Below are 25,319 nucleotides of genomic sequence, written 5' to 3'. Positions count from 1 at the left end.
AGAGCTGGTAATGGTCATTATTATGAAGCAATAACTGCTGCTCAGAGGTTTAGGAGCACCCAGAAGGAGTAATCAAGGATAAAATGGAGCTGCTTTACATTTGAAAGATTTCCATACAAATGTCTTTGAGAAATACAACTGCTTTAGGTACCATTTATTTTCCATCCTTTTCAATTTATTGGATATTTTAGAGGAGAATTTCTGATCATGTTCCACTCCAGGAACACCTTTGGGGTACACTCACAGATGTATTTTGGAAGTTGTATGTTGAACAAGGGATATGTAAATCAATTAACTTGTAATTGCCCTTCATGCAGATTTGTTAATGTCTTTTCTCTACGTCTACTTTATTCTCAGGGTTCCAAATACAAGGGAGGAATGAGACAGGACTATTGCGTGAAGAAAATCATGATATTTAGCATGAATCTTGCACTGCTGAGTTACAAACATCTCAGCAAATTACTGAGGACATCTGGACTCAGCAGCATCCACAGCTCTAACATAATTGTGCAACATACAATTTTAATGACTGTAGCTTAAATTAAGCACATACAGGATGTCTTAAAAATTGCAAGTACTCTGGGAAATTATGCATATCCATCTTTCAGTGGAAGTTGAATTTTGGTTATTTATCAGAATGCATCAGTCAAGATAGAGGTAAACTGTTTTTTTTTTCTTTTTCGAGACAGGGTTTCTCTGTGGCTTTGGAGGCTGTCCTGGAACTCATTTTGTAGACTAGGCTGGCCTCGAACTCACAGAGATCCACCTGCCTCTGCCTCCTAAGTACGAGGATTAAAGGCGTGCGCCACCGACGCCCGCGCTTAAAGATGGTGTCCTGCCTATTTTTGTTATCAACTTGACCACATCAAGAGGTTATATACACCAGTGTGAGATGTTTGTTCAGTAAATCATTTGAAGCAGGAAGATCCACTTTTAATCTGTTGTTTTAGAAATGGGAAGATTCACCTTTAAACTGGGCTACAACTTATCCTGGCATTGTAAATGAAGGACATGGAAAAAGAAAGCATGCTCTCTTCCACAGCCCATTTCCTTCACTGGCATTAGAGCCTACTTCTTTGGGATTTTAGAGTATTCTGAATAAATGAAAATGAGCTGAGTAAAGGAACAAAAGGAACAAATAACATAGTTATTCCATGGAGAAAAAGGAAAAAGTTTATTCTAAAATCCTAAGGTTGTTTATTGGGGGAAAAAGCAAGGGAAAATTTTTCCAGGAATAAATGTGAATGCAAGAAAGAGCACTTTTAAGCTGGGGTGGGACTTGTGAATTTAGCATTGACTAGAGTCCAGCAATGACTTTGACAAGCTAATGGACAACACAGTCACGTGTTAATTGAAGAGTCACATGTTCCTCTAGGAGAATAAATACCTTTATATAAAGCAATACCTTTCTTCAAGTCTTTGAGGGAATTATAGTTTTGTCTAAATGCCCAACCTTGGGAAAGGACTTTTTTGGGGACCAAACCCTGAAGACAAGGTGAGATATCCAGCTTAGTGAAGTAAACAACTTCTGTTTTATTAGACTTTCTATTGTTACACAATCATTGTTGGATTAGCTCGACCACAACCTATAACCCCCCTAATAATTCTGATATGATGCATGAATTTATGCATATATGTGTTTATACACTCATATCTATCTCTATCTATCGATCTATATATATATATCTTCATTTATTCTATTAGTTTTGTTCCACTAGACAAGTCCTGAACTCATCAGATAGTATGCAAATAGATTCATAGATTATGATCAAATAGGGACTCTCGAACAAATCTACATTTACTGCTGTCAAGAAACCTAAAAGACTTGATTTCCTTGATACAGTTCATAGTCCTTAAAGCAGTTCTAGAATGTATTTGAAAGACAGCTGAAAGAATTAGTGACAACAATTATTTTTATAATAAGAAATTTTATAGAGAAGACTACATGTTCATTGTCAGAAATGAGTAAAAATTTTTCTCTGTTGAGTGTTTGTGTACTATATATGCAGGCCTGAGTTTTATGCCCAATAGCAAACAAGCTTCTGATATTAGTGCAATCCTACATTCCTTGCATACAGAATTTGGAAGTGAGCAGGCCAAATGTTCAAGATCATTCTTAGGTAGACATTGAATCTGAGGTCAGATTGGTCAAAAATGAGGAAGAAGAATAAGAATAGGAGAAGGAGAAAAAGAAGGAAGAGGAGGAGGAGGATGAGAAAAAGAAAAAGAAGAAGAAGAAGAAGAAGAAGAAGAGGAAGAAGAAGAAGAAGAAGAAGAAAATAACAACAACAAAAACTAGAAGAAATGAGTGATAATCTTAGAACACATATTTATCACCACACACATTCACACATTTCTGAGTATACATGAAGCAACTTAAGGCTTTTAGCCATGATTTCATACCATGTTCTTAATTACTTTAATGTCTTAGGAACACAAGAAAATATTTAGAAAATATCTAGAACATAGGCAAATAAATGCATATAATTTTATACTCTTAAGGATTATTTCCTTTTATTTTTGCTTGTATCTTTTATTAGAATATAAATGTTCAGTTTTGAACTATTTTTATACCTTTTTATTTTTTGAATTTAAATTAGAAACAAGGTTGCTTCACATGCCAATCCCACCTCCCTCTCCCTCTGCTTCTCCTCCTCCCACAGACTCCCACCAGTCCTTCCATCTCCCCCTCCCTCAATCCCCACTCCTTTCCCCATGGAGGGTGAGGACCTCCGTGAGGCGTAACCATAGTCTATCTTTTCATCCAGGACAGAGACTAGGCCCTCCAGCAAGAGTCCAGGGTGAGAGAGCATCTCTCATTGTGGGATGGGCACCGAAAGTCCATTTGTACGCCAGGGATAAATACTTGAACTATTTTTAGCTGTTATGAACCTTTTCCTTATAAATTAGGTGAAATAGTCCGTGTCTTTCAGTAAAAGATAAATGTTTATGTGACAAAGCCAGAGAAAGATTTTAACAAGATAAATAGGGAATTTGGATATGAAAGAAAAGTATTAAGGACTTAAGAGAATATTAGGAAATCATAACTGTTATTTCTTGAAAACTGCAGTGTGGTACTTAGAAATCCATTGTGGTGTTTTCTATTTCTATGTAATTCAAAAATAATATATTTATAATATTGAATATAAATGACAATGTGCACTTCATTTGAAAAAGAAGAGCACTGGTGTGCTATTTAATGAGACACAAGGAGCCAGACACATCATCTTAGCTATCCGATTTCTCAAAGCAGAAAGGGTCGACATATGTAGGTAATATCATCTTCCACAGACCTATATCCTGTTCTTTTTCCTCATCCACTTACAAGCTGTATTTTCCTTCCTTCTGGTTTTCAAATGCACTAAATCCTTCTCATTTATAATCCCCCCAGTTAATTGGCCATCTGCTTCAAGAATTGTGATACACCATTTAAGGCAATATCTATTTCAATATTTAGATTTCATAATGACTACCATGTTCTTGGACATATTGATTCTTTAATAATCAGGTTACCATTAATTCCCAATTTGTTCATTTCATAGATTTTATGTCTTCATAAGCTATATTAATTTTGAGAATAATTAATCGTTTTATATGAATAATATGATTATCATATGGGCATACTATTTGCTTTTCTATGCAGTCTATTTCTAACATAGAACAGAGACCTTAATATTTTCAAATACTTAGTAAATATATTTGAATAATAGAAATATATGGCATTGATATCCACCTATCTATGTCATTAGATTACCAAATATTTGAGGTGAGTTCATGATCAAGTTCAATATTTATTGTTTGTCTTTTTATCTCATTAACATATATTTAATGTCATTAACAGAGCTACATTTACCGTGCCATAGACAACTTTCAAGTAATTCTAATTTTAAAACAAAATCAGTTAATATGCATATACGTGTTCTCTTTTTCTAATAGGCAATTTTAATATTTGAAAAGATGTGAAGCAGGGAATTCCTTCAGTTGAGATTGTTTCAGTGACAATAATACCTGTAGAGAAAAGGACAGGACAGAGATGTCCTGAGAAGTATTAGTAAAGGATCCACAAAATTTTAAACATGATATAGGATAAGCATAGCAAAGGATTGCTGGTATCACTTATTTTCTTGATCTGTGACTATTCTTGGTGTTTCCACACTTGTGAAACAAAACCGAAGTTTTTTACTCACTTTGACTCAAAGTTCATGAGTGATAAGACATTTATGTTCCACATATCCACTGCATGTGTACTTTTGTTTGATTTGGTCATCTAATTCTCTAAATTATGACAGTGACTTTTTATCATGTATTAATTCTCACCTCAACACTGTTACAATATGAGTTCATAATTTGTACTCTCTTAGCCTAATTTAACAAAAAATATTCTGACCTTATTGCTTCTCTGCTCTCAATTCAACAACACATGGTCAGGATAGATGACATTTTAAAGTACTCGGTAGAATGTGTGCTGATAGTCCTAATCTGAGCTTGCATTTCTTTAGTTTATATTCTTATATTCTTTAATAAAACATCTCTCCTGGAATATGGATTTTTATTAAGCCATGTCTTTCCTTCTGAATATAGCTGAATTTTAGCTGCAAGCCACAAAACTACATACTTTGCATTTCATCATTTATTTAAGGGCAACTTATAATGTCATTGTAATTTTTCTGTGATTATTAAAAACCATTTTTTATAAACATTAAAAGTATATTTTCATATAATCTAATACTTGGACTTGATTTATTCTTATTAAATAATACATAGAAAGTATATTCTGTGTAATTTAATTCCTTGTAAAGTTTTAAAAATTTTTTATGAACTAATATTTTATAGGATAATACACATGCCGTGTGCATTTGCAAAGCTTATATGCTTTGTATTACATATACATGATATATATACACACATATTACATATATACATATATATACACATGTATGTGTGTATTTACATAAGCTTGATCATGCTGTTTGATTTACCTGTTTTATTACTATTTAATTGCTGCAATTGCAGGATAAGAATCAGTAAAGTTTTAAACAGTATTTGTAGTATTTAACGTTTTTGTTCATTTCTGAGTGGTTTTAAAGTCCCATTATTGATTGTGCAGAGATACCTGATTGATTTACATTTTGGAACAACTTGCCTCAATATTAAATGTGTACCTTGATTGAGTAATTTTAGGGTAGTTTAGTAGTGTGGTGGTAATTGTTTGTTATAGTTGATTTGGTTTGTATTTTTTGTGATCTCAGTAAACTTAGCTCCTTTAGACCCTCTAATGCCATTGCTTATATGATGGATAAATTTTCTCATTTATTTCAACATGTATACTTATATATTGAACATATTTGTTCTACATTGCTTAGAGAGTTGAAAGCTCAATCGGTCTTACATTGTTAATCTCTTAATGTCCTTGATTTTACAACATTAAACTTTTATTATGACTGAATTCATGTTCATTATATTTCATGAGCTTGATCATTTGTTTTCACTTTCATATTCTCTGCTTCCTTATATCACTTAGATTTATAATAATTCATTTTAGCAAATATACTGTATTGCTATATTTTGTTGTTCTTTTCCATGATTACTTGAGGAACAAAATAGCCTTAGCTTCATGGGACTGATCCAGATCCCCTGAATGTGGGTATCAGTAAGGAGGCCTAGGCAATCTGTGGGGCCTTGGGTAGTAGATCAGTATTTATCCCTGACATACAAATGAACTTTGGATGCCCATCCCACAATAAAGGATGCTCTGTCAGTCTGAATTCTTGGGGGAGGGCCTAGGCCCTGCCCTGAATGAAATGACAGACTCTGGAGATCCTTCATGTAGGGCCTTACCCTCCCTGAGGAACAGAGTGGGGATTGGGTGGAAGGGGCGGAGGAGGAGGGGAGGGAGAGGGATCTGGGATTGATATGTGAAGCAAGCTTGCTTCTAAGTTAAATACAAAATATATAATTAAAAAAAGATAGCTTGAGCTTTTATTGTTGGCATAAAATCAAAGTTGCCAGTCCTTCTGAAATGCAGAAAGCTTAAAGATGATAAGTATATTGACTATTTAGCTCATAATTTGAAAAATATAGAAGTATTATGCTTATGCTACTTTGACTTTATTTTCTAGTCAATTATCAACTAATTTGAAATTTCAGTTACAAACACCAAGTCATTTCTTTGTATCCAAACAGTCCTAATGCTCTATTTAATTTATTTTTCCTGCTTTCTTGCTCAGGTTAAATACATTGTAGTCATGTAACAGTTTGAAAATAAGCTGTATTGCTAAGACTCATTGTTTCTCTTTTGTATCGGACACTAGTTTTTTTATTTCTAAAATTTGAACTTAGAATTTCTCACTTCTGCTCCTCATTTGCAAGCCATATTTTCACTTATACAAACGAAAACTTTCCTCATCATTATAGGAATTACAAAATTCGATTTTAAAGCTCTATTCTGAAATTCTAGTTTGCAAGAATAGTCTTATTTCTCATTTTCCTTTTAAAATCTGTCATGTTTTAATATCAATAATATTCTAGTGTTGATAGTATTTTAAACCCTATATTGTAGACACATTGTACTTTGCTGTCTTGTGAATTTTTAATTTTGTTAAAAGCCCCATTAATGTTTGACACAGTTTTGAAGCTCCCCCACTTGGTATCTTATTGTATGTTAACCTTTCTCTCTTTTGTATCATTTTAATCCAGGATCCAAATGATTATGTGTGGCATGTATCATTCTGAGCTGCAAGAAGCCTTTAGGAACCTAATTTGGTGTTCCCTGTCACTGTTCGAACGTCTAGGATTGAAACTTTCTGACTGAGGCTTCCTAGAGTTGTCCTGTGTGATGAATTTGGCAAACAGTCTATGCATGTTCCTGCTGAGTTGGTGCCCACTGAGGAAATGAATGTATTGTGTGCTTTCTTCCTAAAATCATAAAATAGAGACAGCTCTTTGTTTTAAAATTTTTGATTAAGTAATTCTTTTGTCCGGATAAGGTGTACAATGTAGCCCATGCTGTTGCCATACTTATATTTCAGTGTCAGATCCCATAGTGCTAGTAGGATAATCATATATTATCACTCTTGTCTATATTTCTTTGTAAGCTCTTTTCATTTTCTCGTGTTGGAATATCAGAAAATCTACATGATTTTTCTCTGTACACCCAAGGTAATATTTATTGCTCTTGTTTTGTTTTCATATGAATTTTGCCATGGAAAGGCAAAGAAGTTTTTTTTATGCCATGCTGTTTTTTCTCTCCCCATTTCAAAGATAAGAGATGCATGACAGCATGTCTGTATTATTTAGATTTGTCCTGGAGACTGTACTCAGGCTTGTGTGGAAAGCACTTTACCCACAGAGATATTTCAGCTCCTACATCTTCTTTAAATAAAATTTGTGAAGAACTGAATTGTGCCATCATTTTTTAAGTGTAGAGCAGCATCACATTTTGTGACTTGTGTACACTGAACATTTTATAAAGTTTTAAAAAGTGACATCAATTGAAATTCATTTATACTCAATAAGTAGTCAATTGTTGATTGTTGATGAATAGTATAGGTAAACTATGACAATAGGTGTCACTGCTTTATTTTATAACAGGACTTAATAATAAGTATGTAATTCAGTCTGTTTTGACATTAGGTGACTTATTACATGAATGATAAATTGCAGCATACTGACTGAGTAGTTCAAGTCATGTGATATGAATTGGATAAAATTGATATGAAATATTTAGTTGGTAACACAGTCTATTCCCTGTACATCTACATGACACAGTATGGCCATGGTATGCAGTGAATTTCTTACAAATTAGTCAGGATAAAATTCATTGAAATGAAGTTGCCATCAACTCCGAGATCAACTCATAGATGAAAAACAATGTGTCTATAAATACTTGATCAACAGTACTGTATATGAGATTTGTGAGTACAAATAAACTATGAATGATGGACCAAGCTATATTCCTATGCAATGGTAACTACTAGAGTTTAGTTATAAATATTGTGAAACTTTAATTCACTTAGTTTTCAAAAATCTCTTTTATTTTTCTCTCTTTTCCTTGGTACACATACTTACAATCAACCAGAAAATGCAAAGTATTTGTATGAAATAAGTTTTGCCAATGTCCTTCTTAAGTTTTTTTATTGAGTATCTTTTTAAGATTTTGAAAGAGCAACCCAATAATAATTGCTTATGCTCTAGAATCTTATACATTTTAGGAATGAAGCAAATTAGCTTTAACTTGATATTATGCAACAGAGATGTATTGTGTAGAGAAATGTCATACCCTGATATAACACAAAAATTTTGTGTCTAGCTTCTATTTAAATTTTCTTTCTCTATTGTTAATTTTCGTATGGAACATAGAATATTACTGGAAATCCTTCATAGTAGAATTGTGTTGCTTTGTTTTAATATTAAAAATAATCCATGATTTCTCTGGCCTTAAATTAAATAAAAAAATTTAGTGTTCTAAATACTAATTTTAATTTCATAAACACTTTTATCTGCCTGGTATTTTTTTATTTTCTATCTGACTAGATAATTATATTTATTTAAGTAAATAAATCACTCTGCAATCTTTGTTACATATCTAAATACAAAAGTCAACCTGGTGAGCATGTTAGTTGTAGGGAATTCTGTTCTGAGAGTGTTAGTATAACTGGAGCTTTGCTATCACAACATTTCCCCAAATCTTTTTCTTCCCCAGGGTTCTAAGAAAAAGATCTGAAATCATTTTTACTGACCTACATAATAAAAATATATGAAATAAAGACACAAGGGTTGTTCCATGTGCTACTGCATTCTCAGACACTTGTCTAATAGTCAGAAATGACATTGTATCTCTCTGTCCTCAAGTTTGTTTTCATTTTCAGGTTTAAAATAATCCCTTTCCCTTCCCTAGGGCATTTCTATCATCTATCGACATCTTATTTTTAAAGTAAATTCATGCATAATGTCTCTCTGATTTAGGGTTCTTGACATCTAGTTAGAGAAGGAAACACTATCAAGATCCTTAAATGAGTATTTCAATTCCAGAATCTCACTTTAAAAGTCTACTTTCTGTAGCCATTTATGAACTGAGCAGGATACTATTAGATCAAAGGGATGGGATGGTCTAGGTATAAGAAAGGACGTTGACTCATCTTGGATCTAAGCAAATGCATAAGTAGCTGCTTCTTAGTATAAAAGAATAATAGGAAGTGTTATCATAGGAACTTAGAGAATATACATAAATGAGAGCATTGCCTGTTTGCACTGTGGTCTTTGGAAAGGGAACACACTAGACTTGTTTCAGTGACAGGGCCAGGATTTTATGCACAGCATGGTTTTAGTCTCCGACTCCCTGTACAGAAAGTGCAGAACACTCTTCCATGAAGACCTGGCCAACTGCCTTTGGTTAAGAATAAGAAAATAATGAAACCAGTATCTATGTTAGGATGGAGAATATTAAATCCAATAAATCTTTTTTGATCAGTAGGAGGTTTCATAAAGTGCTGATTTTATACTTTGTTGATAATTTAGTAATTTTCAATGATTCATGTAAGATAAACAAAGTTATTTTGAAACACTTCCACATTGTTGAGTGACTCAAATCTTCAATAAAAGTATTAGGACATGTACACCTCTAGTAAGGATAGAATGCCTAGTTTTAATTAACATATTGGGAGCCTAACATGCCGGACCAATTTTAGATTAAAAGGCATTGATACTACACATCATAATTTTGTCTATTTCACAAAGATATCATAAATGGCTTCTTTTCATACTGATTAAATATAAGTGACTGGAGAAATCCATCTGGCACAGCTTGTGATTTTATACATTTTGTGTGTGCTGTGGTTTCAAAGAGAGATTTTCTTGATGAATGGTGATAAATACACTTATCTGTGGATATAATAAGGACAACTATTTAGCCAAAACTACTAGCCATGATAGTAACAAGGATAAAACCAATAGAAATATTAACATGGATAGGGAAACTTCATAAAGTTCACAAGGCCTCGACTCTAGACAATGAACTACAGGAAATTAAGGAATAATGAGAGTGGAAGAAGTTGTCTTTCACAAGGAAGAGCACAATATGCTGTTATGCAATATCAAATGAATATCTTTGAAAACCTATATATGTATATTTAGAGAGGGAAATATACAACACATATATAGAGAGAAAGAAAGAGATGTGTAAATGTATGTATCTGAGCTTATATAACAACAAGTAAATAAAAGGAGCCAAGAATTAGAAAGATAGCAAGAGTATGATTAAATGTATGTTTTTATAGAGGGAGAAAAGTGGAGTAGAACATAATATAACTATATGATACCACAAAAAGTTTAAGCAATAACTTTTAAAATATTTGAAAATAATTACATTTAACTTTTGAAAATATATTGTATTTATATGTGTAACATGTTAATTGCTTCTATCTCACATTGGACAATCATTCTTTGTAATTAATACCATTGCTTGGCATGGCATTATGTGTGAAAACAAATAGGCTATTCTTGATTTAGTGTTGTGCTAATCTCCTGTGGGTAATACCTTTCCCACCTTATAAAGGAGGACTTCATGAGACATCAGAAGTAACAACAAAAGTCCTTTCCCCTGTCATTACAATTCTAGAAATAAAAACATAGAACTGAAGTGGTTTGTGTGCACCTGCTCTCCATGTGAGGACCAGAATCAAGACCTTCAGTTATAGTCAAAGTTAAGCTTACAATTTTCCCTGAAAAAATGGGGACTAAGAATATTTCTTTAGTAGATTCTTTACTTTATTCTGATCCCAAAAATGTATGAGTTCTCAAGCCTAACTTTAACATCTAGAATATGAAATCTTCATTAAGAAATGTCTCATCAAAACATGTAAGTTTCAATATCATTTTAAAGAACAGATATATGTTGCCCTAAGTTATTGTATCCTTTAGAAACAGTACAATACTCTTGATATAGAATAGTAAATATATAAGCGAGTCCAGCTTCAGGTGAGATTGGGTCTACGGCGGGGACCACCCGCCCATCACCCATCCCCCTTGATCTTCTGGGCTGCTCCCGGCATTCAGAAGACCCGCCCACACAGGAAAGACATCAGCCCCTCCAAGACCCCAACCCCAGCGAGTCCAGCTTCAGGAAAGACATCAGCCCTTCCAAGACCACAACCCCAGTGAGTACAGCTTCAGGAAAAACATCAGCCCTTCCAAGACCCCAACCCCAGTGAGTACAGCTTCAGGAGACCTGCCCACACAGAAAAGAAGTCAACAATTCCAAGACCCCAACCCCAGTGAGACCAGCTTCAAGAAAGACATCAGCCCTACCAGGACCCAAAATCCGTGTCAGCATCCCCAGCTTCAGCTGCAGGAAGGAAGTAGACCAGTGGAGACAGAAAGACCTCACCAGCACTCACTGAAAGAAGAGATGAGAAGAAGACAGAATAAGAGATCACTCAGCAATAGAAACACCAACATGACCCCACCAGAATCCAGGGATCAAACACCAGCAAGACCCGAAAAGCACTACATAGACGAAGAAGAGGAGACAGACCTTAAAAATTATTTCATGAAGATGATGGAGACCCTCAAAGAAGAAACGAGGAAATCCCTTAAAGAAATAGAAGAAAAAACAAACAAAAAATCCATGAAATGGGGGAAAAATTCAAGAAATAAACAAATCTCTCAAAGAATCTAAAGAGCACCAAGAAAGAACAACCAAAAAAATTAAGGAAACAACTCGAACAGTTGAAGGATTGAAAGCTGAAATAGAAACAATAAAGAAAACACAGAACAAAGGGATGCTGGAAATAGAAAAGCTGGGTAAACGATCAGGAACTACAGATGCAAGTATCACCAATAGAATACAAGAGACAGAAGAGAGAATCTCAGGTGTTGAAGACTCATTAGAGGATATAGAGTCGTCAACCAAAGAAAATCTCAAAACCAACAAATCCTTAACACAAAATATCCAGGAAATATGGGACACCGTGAAGAAGCCAAACCTGAGAATAATAGGTATAGAAGAAGGCGAAGAAATTCAACTTAAAGGTACAGAAAACATATTCAACAAAATTATAGAAGAAAACTTCCCTAACCTAAAGAAAGATATGCCTATGAAAGTACAAGAATCTTACAGAACACGAAATAGGCTTGACCAGAAAAAGAAGTCACATCGCCATATAATAATCAAAACATCAAACCTACAGAGTAAAGAGAAAATATTAAGAGCAGCTAAAGAAAAAGGCCAAGTAAAATACAAAGGCAGACCTATCTGAATTACACCTGACTTCTCAATGGAAACGATGAAAGCCAGAAGATCCTGGACAGATGTCCCACAAACGCTAAGGGAACAAGGATGCCAGCCCAGACTACTATATCCAGCAAAGCTCTCAATTACCATAGATGGAGAAAGCAAAATATTCCATGACAAAGCCAGATTTAAACAATACGTATCCACGAATCCAGCTGTACAGAAAATGCTAGAAGGAAAACCTAAAGCCAAGGAAGATAACTACATTCACAAAGACACGGGCAATATATAATCACACATTACAAAACACCAAAAGAAAAAGGGAGGAGAAACTACACAAAATAACTTCACTAACAATAAATCAAGCGCAAACAAGGATCACCAATCAATGGTCATTAATATCCCTCAATGTCAACGGCCTCAACTTGCCTATAAAAAGACACAGACTAGCAGAATGGATACCAAGACAGAACCCTTCCTTCTGCTGCATACAAGAAACACATCTCAACATCAAAGACAGACGTTATCTCAGAGTAAAGGGTTGGGAAAAGATCTTCCAATCAAACGATCCCAAGAAACAAGCGGGTGTAGCAATCCTAATATCTAACAAATTAGACTTCAAATTAAAATCAATCAAAAGAGATGAAGAAGGACACTTCATATTCATCAAAGGAAAAATACATCAAGACGAAGTCTCAATTTTAAAAATCTACGCCCCAAATACAAAGGCAACTACATTCATGAAAGAAACACTACGAAAGCTCAAAATGCACATAAAATCTCACACACTAATAGTAGGAGACTTCAACACTCTGCTCTCACCTCTAGACAGGAACTCCAGACAGAAACTTAACGAAGAAACAAAAGAACTAATAGAAGTTATGACCCAACTGGGTTTACCGACATCTATAGAACATTCCACCCAAATACAAAGGGATATACCTTCTTCTCGGCACCACATGGAACCTTCTCTAAAATTGACCACATAATAGGAAACATTGCAAATCTCCACAGATACAAAAAAATGGAATAACCCCCCTGCATCTTATTAGACCACCATGCATTAACATTAGAATTCAACAATAACACAAATCGCAGAAACCCTACAAACTCATGGAGATTGAACAATGCACAATTGCACCATCCCTGGGTAAAGGAACAAATAAAAAAAGAAATTAAAGACTTCCTCGATTTCAATGAGAATGAAGACAAAACATACACGAACTTATGGGACACTTTGAAAGCAGTGCTGAGAGGAAAGTTTATAGCACTAAGTGCCCACATGAAAAAACTGGAGAACAGTCATACTAGAGAATTAATAGCACAGCTGAATGTTCTAGAACAAAAAGAAGCAAACTCCCCCAGGGGGAGCAGATGCCAGGAAATAATCAAATTGAAGGCTGAAAGCAACCAAGTAGAAACCAGGAAAACACTGAGAAGAATCAATGAAACAAAGAGTTGGTTCTTTGAGAAAATCAACAAAATAGAGAAACCTCTGTCCAAACTAACCAAAAGACACAGAGAGAGCATGCTAATTAACAAAACCAGAAATGAAAAAGGGTACATAACAACAGACTCTGAGGAAATCCAGAGAATCATCAGGGCATACTTTGAAAATCTGTACTCCACAAAATTTGAAAATTTAAAGGAAATGGACAATTTCCTGGATAGATATCACTTGCCAAAACTAAATCAAGAACAGATAAACAATCTAAACAGACCTATAACCCCTAATGAAATAGAAGCAGTCATCAAAAGTCTCCCAAACAAAAAAGCCCAGGCCCAGATGGCTTCAGTGCAGAATTCTACCAGAAATTCAAAGAACAGCTAATTCCAATACTCCTCAAAGTATTCCACACAATAGAAGCAGGAGGCTCACTGCCAAACTCTTTCTACGAGGCTACAATTACCTTGATACCCAAGCCACACAAAGACACAACTAAGAAAGAGAACTATAGTCCAATTTCCCTCATGAACATTGAAGCAAAAATATTCAATAAAATACTCACAAACCGGATTCAAGAACATATCAGAAAAATCATCCAACATGATGAAGTAGGCTTTATCCCAGGAATGCAGGGATGGTTCAACATTAGAAAATCTATCAATGTAATCCACCATATTAACAATCTGCGAAAGAAAAACCACATGATCATCTCACTAGATGCTGAAAAGCCTTTGACAAAATCCAGCACCCCTTCATGATAAAGGTCCTAGAGAGATCAGGGATAACAGGAACATACCTGAATATAATAAAAGCAATATACAGTAAACCAACAGCTAACATCAATCTAAATGGAGAAAAACTCAAAGCAATTCCTCTAAAATCAGGAACAAGACAAGGCTGTCCACTCTCTCCATATCTCTTCAATATTGTACTTGAAGTTCTAGCTACAGCAATAAGACAACAAAAGGAGATAAAGGGGATACAAATAGGAAAAGAAGAAGTCAAACTTTCACTATTTTCAGATGATATGATAGTTTACATAAGTGACCCAAAAAACTCCGCAAGGTTACTCCTAGAGCTGATAAACACCTTCAGCAATATGGCAGGATACAAGGTAAACTCAAAAAATCAGTGGCCCTATTATATACAGATGATGAAGTGACTGAGAAAGAAATCAGAGAAACATCACCCTTTACAATAGCCAAAAACAGCATCAAATATCTGGTGATAACGTTAACCAAGGCAGTTAAAGGCCTGTATATCAAGAACTTTGTGTCTTTAAAGAAAGAAATCAAAGAAGATACCAGAAAATGGAAAGATCTCCCATGCTCTTGGATTGGTAGGATCAACATAATAAAAATGGCAATCTTGCCAAAAGCAGTCTACAGACTCAATGCAATCCCTATCAAAATTCCATCACAATGCTTCAAGGACCTGGAAAGAACATTAATCAACGTTATATGGAAAAACAAAAGGCCCAGGATAGCCAAAACATCCCTATACAATAAAGGAACTTCAGGAGGCATCACCATACCTGACTTCAAGCTCTATTATAGAGCTACACTCCTGAAAACAGCTTGGTATTGGCAAAAAAATAGGCAGGTAGACCAATGGAACAGAATCGAAAGCCCTAATTTTAACCCACACACCTATGAACACTTGATTTTTGACAAAGAAGCTAAAACTGTACAATGGAAAAAAGAAAGCATCTTCAACAAATGGTGCTGGCATAACTGGGTACTGGTATGCAGAAGACTGCAGATAGATCCATGTTTATCGCCTTGTACAAAACTTAAGTCCAAATGGATCAAAGATCTCAACATAAATCCAGCCACACTGAAACTTTTAGAAGAGAAAGAGGGCGATACTCTTCAACGAGTTGGTACAGGAGACCACTTCCTAAACATAACACCAGTGGCACAGGCACTGAGATCGACAATTAACAAATGGGACTTTCTGAAACTAAAAAGCTTCTGTACGGCAAAGAACACAGTCAAAAAGACAAAAAGGCAGGCCACAGAATGGGAAAAGATATTCACTAACCCTACATCTGACAGAGGGCTAATCTCCAAAATTTACAAAGAACTCAAGAAACAAGTCTCCAAAACACCAAAGGATCCAATTAAAAGGTAGGGTACAAAGCTAAATAGAGAATTCTCAGTAGAGGAGGCTAAAATGGCCAAGAGACACTTAAGAAAGTGCTCAACATCCTTATCCATCAGGGAAATGCAAATCAAAACAACTCTGAGATACCATCTTACTCCTGTCAGAATGGCTAGAATCAAAAACACCGAAGACAATTTATGCTGGAGAGGATGGGGAGAGAGAGGAACACTCCTCCACTGCTGGTGGGAGTGCCGACTCATACAGCCTCTTTGGAAATCAGTATGGAGATTCCTCAGGAAAATGGGAACTAATCTACCACTAGACCCAGCAATTCCACTCTTAGGCATATATCCAAATAAGGCAAGTTCATACAACAAGGGCATCTGCTCCACTATGTTCATAGCAGCATTATTTGTAATAGCCAGAACCTGGAAGCAACCTAGATGCCCCTCAACTGAAGAGTGGATAGAGAAAATGTGGTACATTTACACAATGGAGTAACTCAACAGAAAAAAAAAAACAATGGAATCTTGAAATTCGCAGGGAAATGGATAGCACTGGAAGAAACCATCCTGAGTGAGGTAACCCAGTCGCAAAAAGACAAACATGGTATGTACTCACTCATGTATGGATTTTAGACATGGATCAGGATAGTGCCAGTCTGCACTTCCACTGATAGAGAGTCTGGGAACAGGAAAGAACCCAAAAGATATGCATATATGCATAGGACCCAAGACAAAAGGATTGAGACAAGATCCTCTGAATGGATGGGGAACACGGCGAGGGTTGGGGGGGAGTGGGACCTGGGAAGAAGAGAGAGGGTGAAGAGGAAGAGAGTTGGTCATGGGGGAACAGGAAGTTGAGGGGGTGGGGGTAGAATAGGGGGAAGAGGGAATCATAGGATCGAATACAGATCAGGCATCAGAGTGACCTTGAGTGATCTAAAGGGATAACACCAATTGGCAAGCTAAGCAATAGTGGAGGGACCACCTCGAATGCCCATTCCTGATAATGAACTTGATGTCTATAACCATCCGGGAGCCTTCATCCTGTGACTGATGGAAGCAGAGGCAAACACACAATTAATCACTGAACTGAACCCAAGGAACCCAGTGACAGAGAGAGAGGAGTGATGAGCAAATTGGCAAAGAATGGGCTGGCAAAACCAGCAGAGACAGCTGATCTGAACAGGGGAGAGCTCTTGGACCCCAGACCGACAGTGGGGAGGCCAGCATGGGACTGATCTGGACCCCCCAAATGTGAGTGTCAGCGAGAAGGCCTGGGCAACCTATGCGGCCCTTAGCTGTGGATCAGTGTCTATCCCTGGTATACAAACAGTCTTCGTGTGCCTATAGCACAAAGAGGGATGCTCTCTCAGCCTGGACTCTTAGGGGAGTGCCTGGACCCTACCCAGAGTAAAATGACAGACTCTAGATATCCCCTATGTGGAAGAATTTGGCAATAGGGTGGGAAGGTGGGAGGGAAGGGGAGTGCGGGAGGAGGGGAGGGAGAGGGAACTGGGATTGACATGTAATACAAGCTATTTAAAATTAAAATAAAAAATGATAAAAAAGAATAGTAAATATAGATACATTCACTTAGCTGAATTATAAGAAATAAAGGGCATTTAGATAATGATGAATAGTGATGTATAGAATTATAAATTTGACTATTAAATTTGCAAATATTTTAAAACAAATCTTTTTAACTATTTTTTTTCACTATGAAATACCGTCCACAGGAAAATGTTATTGAAACCCAGGTAAACTTATGGTAGTGCTAATTGGGAAGTTGTATAAGTGCTAGAAGACAAAGCCAAGTAGAAGTAAGTCACTCACTGGAGGAGCTGGGCCATATTTGTTCTTGGACACCTTTAATTCCTCTCTGAGTTCGGTGTTTCTGGAGATACCGAGATGAAAGCAATCACATTCTGGTTCCCACTGCCACAGAAAGGTTTCCATTACTTCATGGGTGCCCTTCTCACCTTGAAACAGTAAGCTAAAATAAGTATTTCTTAACTTGCTCCTGGGATGTAATTTGTGCTGGAAAAGAGAAAAGCAATTAATATTGTATGTCAATCATATTTGGTTATCAAAGAATGTAATTTTCTTGAAGGTAACCAGAGAAGATAGTAGCAAGAATTGCAAGTTAACAATAATAGTAAGCACCTATAAAATAAGCACCTGTGTCAGATTTTGCTCTAAGTATCTCCCTTGTTAGGCTTTTCTGAAATTCTTAGAAAACTAGGAACATAACAATATAAACAAAGATCTTAGGGTTACACAAAACAATGAACAAATATGGTTTGGCATCAGGGTCCATAAACTAAAATAAGAAGCAATGAGTATAAATTATTAGTTATCTTCTTATTTCATTATATTCTTCCCCTAATGTTGTAAATACAGAAAATCACTTAAATGGAAGACTAGTTGGGAAAACATTGCCATGGAAGCAAAAGTCACTGGTTTGGGAATTAGAACCTATTAATGTCAGTGTTCTTACATATTAGTGATTAGATTTCTGGCATCACAGGACTCTGCTGAAATATTCTCTATGAGTTGGCATGACATCACTTGCTTTTAAGGTTTTTAAATGTAATTTTAAGAAATGTTATTATAATAGGTTGTCATAACTAGGTTTGTACAATATTCTCAGCAAATGTTCGCTGCAAAATTGGAAACATCTTGAATTGTAAGTATTTTAAAATACCCATTGTGATTTAATCCACCTCTTTGATAATTATGAAGTTAATGAGCACTTTCATGATTTTAAAGCGTTATTAAAATAAAATTGAAACAATTTTGTAATACAAAGTAACATCTTTATATTATAAAATGCCACTTAGAATTTGAATTAACAGAGTAATGAATAATTTTACTTTAGCCAGTTTTCTGCTTTCCATTAAATATCTCAATATATTTATTTCAAACTCCTTTGCATGACTGGATGCTGCTAAATGCATGTGTAATACCTAATGAATTTTAAGCAATGATCACATGATCAAAAAACAACTTGCTTCAACATATACAAATTCCTTTCTTGTTGGTGGTCAAAAGTTGCTTTCTGTACAGTATTTTCTCATTTATAGGAAAACACCTGCATTTTAAGGAGATTCACTCCACTGCTCTGAACCAGCATATGCTATTAAACCAGGTTTTAAATCTAGATTTGTGCACTGAGATAAATTTCTGCCCATCATTTGTACAGTAATAATTTCCTTAGATGTGTCTCACTGATCAACCACAATGTGCCATGTGACTCATTAATTTAATGTACACCTTGCCTTACCATTGAGTTGTCACAGTGATTTATAATCTTTCATTATCCAAATGTCTGATGATGATACTAAAGATTCATCATTAGTATAATTAGTAAAGTCATTAGTATAACTTCACAACTGGGCAATTTCCTTAACGTTCAGGAATCAGAAACCAAAGGGAATCAGAAACCAAAGGCTACTCTGTAAGTACTGTAAATGTCTTCAGTTGTGATTCTGATGGGATCCTAAGACCACACCTTTGTGCTGAACTTTTATGTACACAGTAGTGTCAGCTATTCAGAGGCAAGTCTTCCTGAAATATTAATAGTCATTGTGGTAAACATAAAGATTTATTGAAGAGTCTTAAGTCATATTGATGGAGTCATCATACGGATGAGACACATGTGACAGCTCACCATTCCAGATAATGTGGAGTGATCTTATACTAATTATTACATTTGGTTAACATCAATAGGTGTGTGTGTGTGTGTGTGTGTGTGTGTGTGTGTGTACACAAATGGACACACATCCTATGGACAGATCCCAGGATCTTGAACTTGCTAGGCAAATGCTTTGCTACTGAGATAACCCCCATAAAAAATTTAAAAATCCGTGTTAACATTTTGATCTAGGCATGCACAGCATTACCATATATCCATTCAGCAAGGATGATACATAGCCCTCGTTGTAAGAGCATACCTTCTTTACCTCATTACAGATTTCAGTAAACTACGTGACATACCTGAATTGCAAATTGTAATAATTTAGTATGAGGATGTGTCTTGCAGTACAGACATATTGGTCATGGAGAATGGGTAGTGAAAATTTGACTTTCTTGAGGTCTCTGACTGAATTTGAAAATCATATTGAAACAATATAAATTATTAAAGAAAAACATACAGATTTTAAAAATCATATGTAAAAGTCAGACAATAATAAGGACCCTGAGGAATATTCAATCCAAAATGCCTATATAGTCATGTAAAGAAAGGGAGACAATTACTTTAAAAATATATAATGGAAACATTGGCAAGCTAAAGGAAGATAAGCATTAACTAAATGGTTTCCTTCTTCAGCTTTAACTCAGAGGGTGACACAACAGACTATGACAAGGATTCTTCCTGTTTCCTGTTCCAGGGTAAGTGTCTTTCTCACAGGACTGTTACAAGTATCCTTGTCTCTGATGACAAGAATGTTTCTTGTCTCGCAATATAGGATAAAATGTGTGCTACTGACAAGCGTAATGATGTACCTTTTCATAGGGTGCTCACATTTGTGCCCAGCATAAGAAGAGCTTGGAGATTAGGGGGGAGAAGAATCCCAGAAGTATCTCAAGTCCAGACAAGAGAAATATCATCCACAGAAAAAGACAGCATGGTCTTCACAAATATGACAAATAGAAGAGCACTTGAAGGGTATCACAGAAGCTTACTATCAGGAAGGAAAGTGGAAAGGCAGAATTCTTTATCCTGGTTAAGAGGTTAAAAAAAAAAACAGCCTGAAGTAAACACACCCATGTTGATGTTTCTAGGCTGTTTGTGATAGTGATGGCTGCAATCGGATCTTACATTTTAGTCAAACCTGAGTAATTACATATTGAAATGGGAATAAGAATTTGGAGTTTCTTGATTCAGCGAAGGGAGTTGATAGCAAGGAGTACTTGCCAAACTGCTTTGGGTGTTGGGGTGCTTTGTTAAAGATGTGTATTGACCAAGGTCTAAGGATTGATGTTTGTACTTCAAGTTCCTGGGTGGGAGACTGAGGTAGAAGAATCGCAATGAGTGTCAGTTCATACAGGACTACCTGAGATACAGACCAGCCAGAATTCCATGCTATGACACTGTTATAAGAAATGAAGAAAAAAATTACTAGTGAGCAAGAGGTTATTATGGCAAGCTAAAAATTCATTGGGCCACATAGTAATGCCTTGGACACCTTTTTACATGAAAGTTCAATTACATGGTATCTTAAATGTCAATAAAATGATGGTTTCAGTTGTAATTCTGTTAAGAAGGAAGCCAATAATATTAATGATTCACAGTTGAATTGCAGGAAATGTGCTGTATGATTTACTGAAGAGGAAGTATTTTCATACTATTTGATTCATATCAAAACTAGCTTAAAAAGTATATTTTTCTCTCCCTTACCACTGGTGAATAATTAAATATTATTCAGTGAAAGCAAATAATGAATCCAAGAGTATTAAAATTATAGTCTAATTTTATTGTTAATAATAAAATGTTCAACTGTATGTCCCACATATTTAAAACTGTGTGAACATATTTCTGCTTGCAGTTAAACTAAACAAGTCATAGAGTATGTGAACTATAACCCAAGTAGAGGTAGAGAATCTCACTGACCTGGAAAAGAAGACCTCTAAAGATTAAAGAAAATATATAAGTAACTTTAGTAATGGGGGATTTTTTAATAAAATATCCATTCTGAATTCTTTTCAATGTAAAGTGCCAGTGTAACTCCTGCAGTAAATACAAATGTTTAAGGTGAAGAAAATGGATCCGACCAATGTTTAGTAAAAAACATTATCTGAAAAACTTATTTTAATTTCAACTGTACTCATGGAATTACAATGTCTAGCTTCATTCCCAGAAGAGCTGCCCTACTATAAATGAATAGCCAAGGTGATATAGGAAGCTCCTTAACACTTAAGTCATCAAAAATAATTCCCTTCAGGTTCATAGTATATTAGCCCACTGTCTCTTATAACCTAGAAGAAAAGCAAATAAACAAATAATGACAAAATGAAACCAAATCTCTATCTCTCCTCTCTCTCTCTCTCTCTCTCTCTCTCTCTCTCTCTCTCTCTCCCACGCACGCACACACACACACACACACACACACACACACACACTGAGAGGTGTTGATTTTACATAAGAAGGAATATGGAAAGAAAAATCAAGCAATAAAAGAAAAAGTACCCTACAATTAAAAAGTGCCTCTTGAAATTGCCTTAAAAATGGCTTCTGATAATTAAAGCAGAAAGCTCAGCATGATCTAGTTCACATGGTTACAGGTAAAGGCTATATTAAAATTGTCTGTTTATTTTCAGGCAGTTTTTTTCCTTTCTTATGTTACCATATTGCTATGTATTCAAGAGATTAGAGACTGGATATTAAAACACTATGTTCCAAATAACATCTGAGGATGACCTGTGCCTCAACCTTTCACATGAAGCCAGTGTTCCTCTTCTAAATGCATTTAATCAAGCAATTAACACTAGACAACTAGTAAATGAAGTGTAAGCCAGGATTGTGCTTCAGTCTTTGAAGACTTACATAGCATAGGTTTTCAACCATGCTGCATCTGATAATCTCAACAAAGAAATCAAAACAAATAAGATACATGATACAAACTTTATATACTATGCTTTGTAATGCTTACTTTCATGTTTGTTCCTGACCTCTGACTTCATACAGATTAAAATCTAGAGATATATATGTATTTTATAAGTTTCAAACCAAAATAATAAATCTTCATCTAAAAGTAGGACACATTATTAACTCTATTGATTCTTATATTAGCCTTACCATATGTAGTTTTGTCTTCTTTCATCTGTAGTCACCTGTCCTGTGTCCTCTGTGTCTTCCATCTCAGCTTAAATATCTGTGATGACTCCTGATCAATGGTAATCAGATCATGACTTCCTTATCAGTCCTACTGGTGACTTCATGGATACAAACTTACATATGTATACACAAATGTATTTAGGTTTATTTTCTGCAGGGACACTTTTATATAAGGTTGAACTCTGGTTCTTGTTTTATCCAAAATTATTTCTGTCTCTAGATTTGAAAACAGTGTGTAACACACCAAGAATTTCTGTGTGTAAACAGAATAAAATAATTTTTAACAGATATTTAGAACTCTCTATATATTAACATCACTACCTAACAGCTCTGAGGAAGACTATGGGAATTTAATCTGATTCTGCTTTAGTGGATTCATTTAAGATCTTTGTTGATTCATAAAGATAGGAATATTGCCTCCCCAGAAATAACAACATGAAATTTTGATAATCTCATGAGCATGAAGATAGCCAGGTGGACACTCAGATGTTCAGGCACTGAACAAAATGAACATAAATATAAACACTCAATTTTCCAAATATTTTTGTCCTAAAGAATTATAATAATTCCTGATTATTCTAGAAAAAGCAAGCAGCCAAAACACTGGATTAATGAATTACTGAATTACTGAAGTATTGTGCTATTTTCCTAAGTATGAATGGAAATATGTGATTCTCAATATTATTTATCCATTTCCTACCCCAAAAGAGAGTCTATACAGAGAATGTCAGAAATATTTCTTTTTGTTTTTATTTTGCCTGATACTGTTGCGTTAAATGCTTTTTACTATTTTGGATTTTTCTTTTGGTTGGGGACTCCAGGAGCTTTCAAGTAAATCACTCACAGAGGCTTATTTTCAGTGATGAATGCCTGGCTGTAGCTTGACTTGTACTTAGCCAGCTTTTTTAAATCATAAATTTACACATCTGCCTTTCCCCTCTGCATCTTTATCTTTCTCAATTCTGTATTTTTCCTTCCTCCTTACTCTGTGGTTGGCTGGGTGGCTTGGAAACTCACCACAGACATCTTCCTCTCCTTATTCTCTTGTTGCTTTACCTTCCTCCTATGATTTGTACTCTCTGCCTGCCAGCCCCACCTAGCCTTGCTCCTGCCTCCCTGTTGGCTAATCAGCTCTTTATTGGGACCACCAGGTGTTTTAGACAGGCATAGTGACACAGTTTCACAGTTAAACAAAAGCAGCACAAATGAAAGTCACATACCTTAAAATAATATTCCCCAACATATTTTACTGAAAAAATCAACAAAACAGGAACCCAAGAAAAGATAAACTTACAGTGGACATACAAGTAACACTGATACTGGATTTTTATGATGCAGGCTTTAAAGAGCTGTGATTCATATCAATATTGGGATTGATTTGCTGTACTGAATGTTGTACCTGTAATGAAGAAGGAAATATGAATTTAAATATATTGACTTATCACACTTTATGAAGATGTTCAGTAAGTTTATATTTAATGCCACACAAAATCTGAGCTTTGCCTTAACCTTATGAATTATTATCATCTGGTTTCAAGTATCAAAAAAGGCACTGATTTCAGGTTCAGAGATATTTTGTGTAGTACTTATAGGTTTTTTACAATATATATAATGTCAAATTCAACCTAAACAAGACAAATACTTAGTCAAAAGAGATAGTTGATGGGATAAATTGGAAGCATTTCCTAGTTTTGTAGAGCATAAAAGATTAAATTAGTTTAACAGATGACAAGTGAGTGACTAAGCATTATCAGTGTATCATATGTTTTTCAGTATTTGCATATAAACCCAGAATAAGCCAATGGAGGCCTTCCAGTATAATTCAACTTGCAAAAATATTAGTCTCCAAACAAAGGTTTTGTTTTTCATTTGTCATCATCTTTATCTCCTTTTGTGTAAAAAAAAAAAATCAACCTGATGTCTGTTTATATTGGTCCTGTGAACACCGTCCAAGCAGGTACTAAGACTACTGATTATCTGAGACAAGGAGTACAAACATCCCACCTTATTTTTCATCATGCATATTGGTTTTACTGCTCAGTTCCCATTCTGTGTGTGTGATAGGGGAGATTATCATTTCATATACTGAAGATACCATGCTAGGATACTATGATTACAGTTGTACAGTTTATTTATTCAGTATTAATGATCTAATCTTAATAGACCTCTCTGTGCTTTTTTAAGTGGAAGATTAAAAATCAAATGCAGGCCAGGTGGTGGTGGTGCACGCCTTTAATATCTGCATTTGGGAGACAGAGGCAAGAGGATCTGTGTGAGTTTGAGGCCAGCCTGGTCTATAAGATATGGTTCAAGGACAGCCTCCAAAGCCACAGAGAAACCCTGTCTCAAAAACAGGAAAAAAACAAACAAGCAAACAAAAAAACCAAACAGATAAACAAATACATTTCTTTTTTATCATGTTTTATTTTAATTTTAAATAGCTTGTTTTACATGTCAATCCCAGTTCCCTCTCCCTCCCCTCCTCCCGCACTCCCCTTCCCCCCCACCCTCCCACACTATTGCCAAATCCTTCCACATAGGGGATATCTGGAGTCTGTCATTTTACTCTGGGTAGGGTCCAGGTACTCCCCTAAGAGTCCAGGCTGAGAGAGCATCCCTCTTTGTGCTATAGGCACACGAAGACTGTTTGCATACCAGGGATAGACACTGATCTACAGCTCAGGGCCCCATAGG

This window comes from Mesocricetus auratus, unplaced genomic scaffold (assembly GCF_017639785.1).
Source record: "Mesocricetus auratus isolate SY011 unplaced genomic scaffold, BCM_Maur_2.0 Super-Scaffold_15014, whole genome shotgun sequence".
NCBI lineage: Eukaryota > Metazoa > Chordata > Mammalia > Rodentia > Cricetidae > Mesocricetus > Mesocricetus auratus.
The sequence above is the reverse complement of the archived record's forward strand: the minus strand, read 5'-3'. Positions refer to the sequence as shown.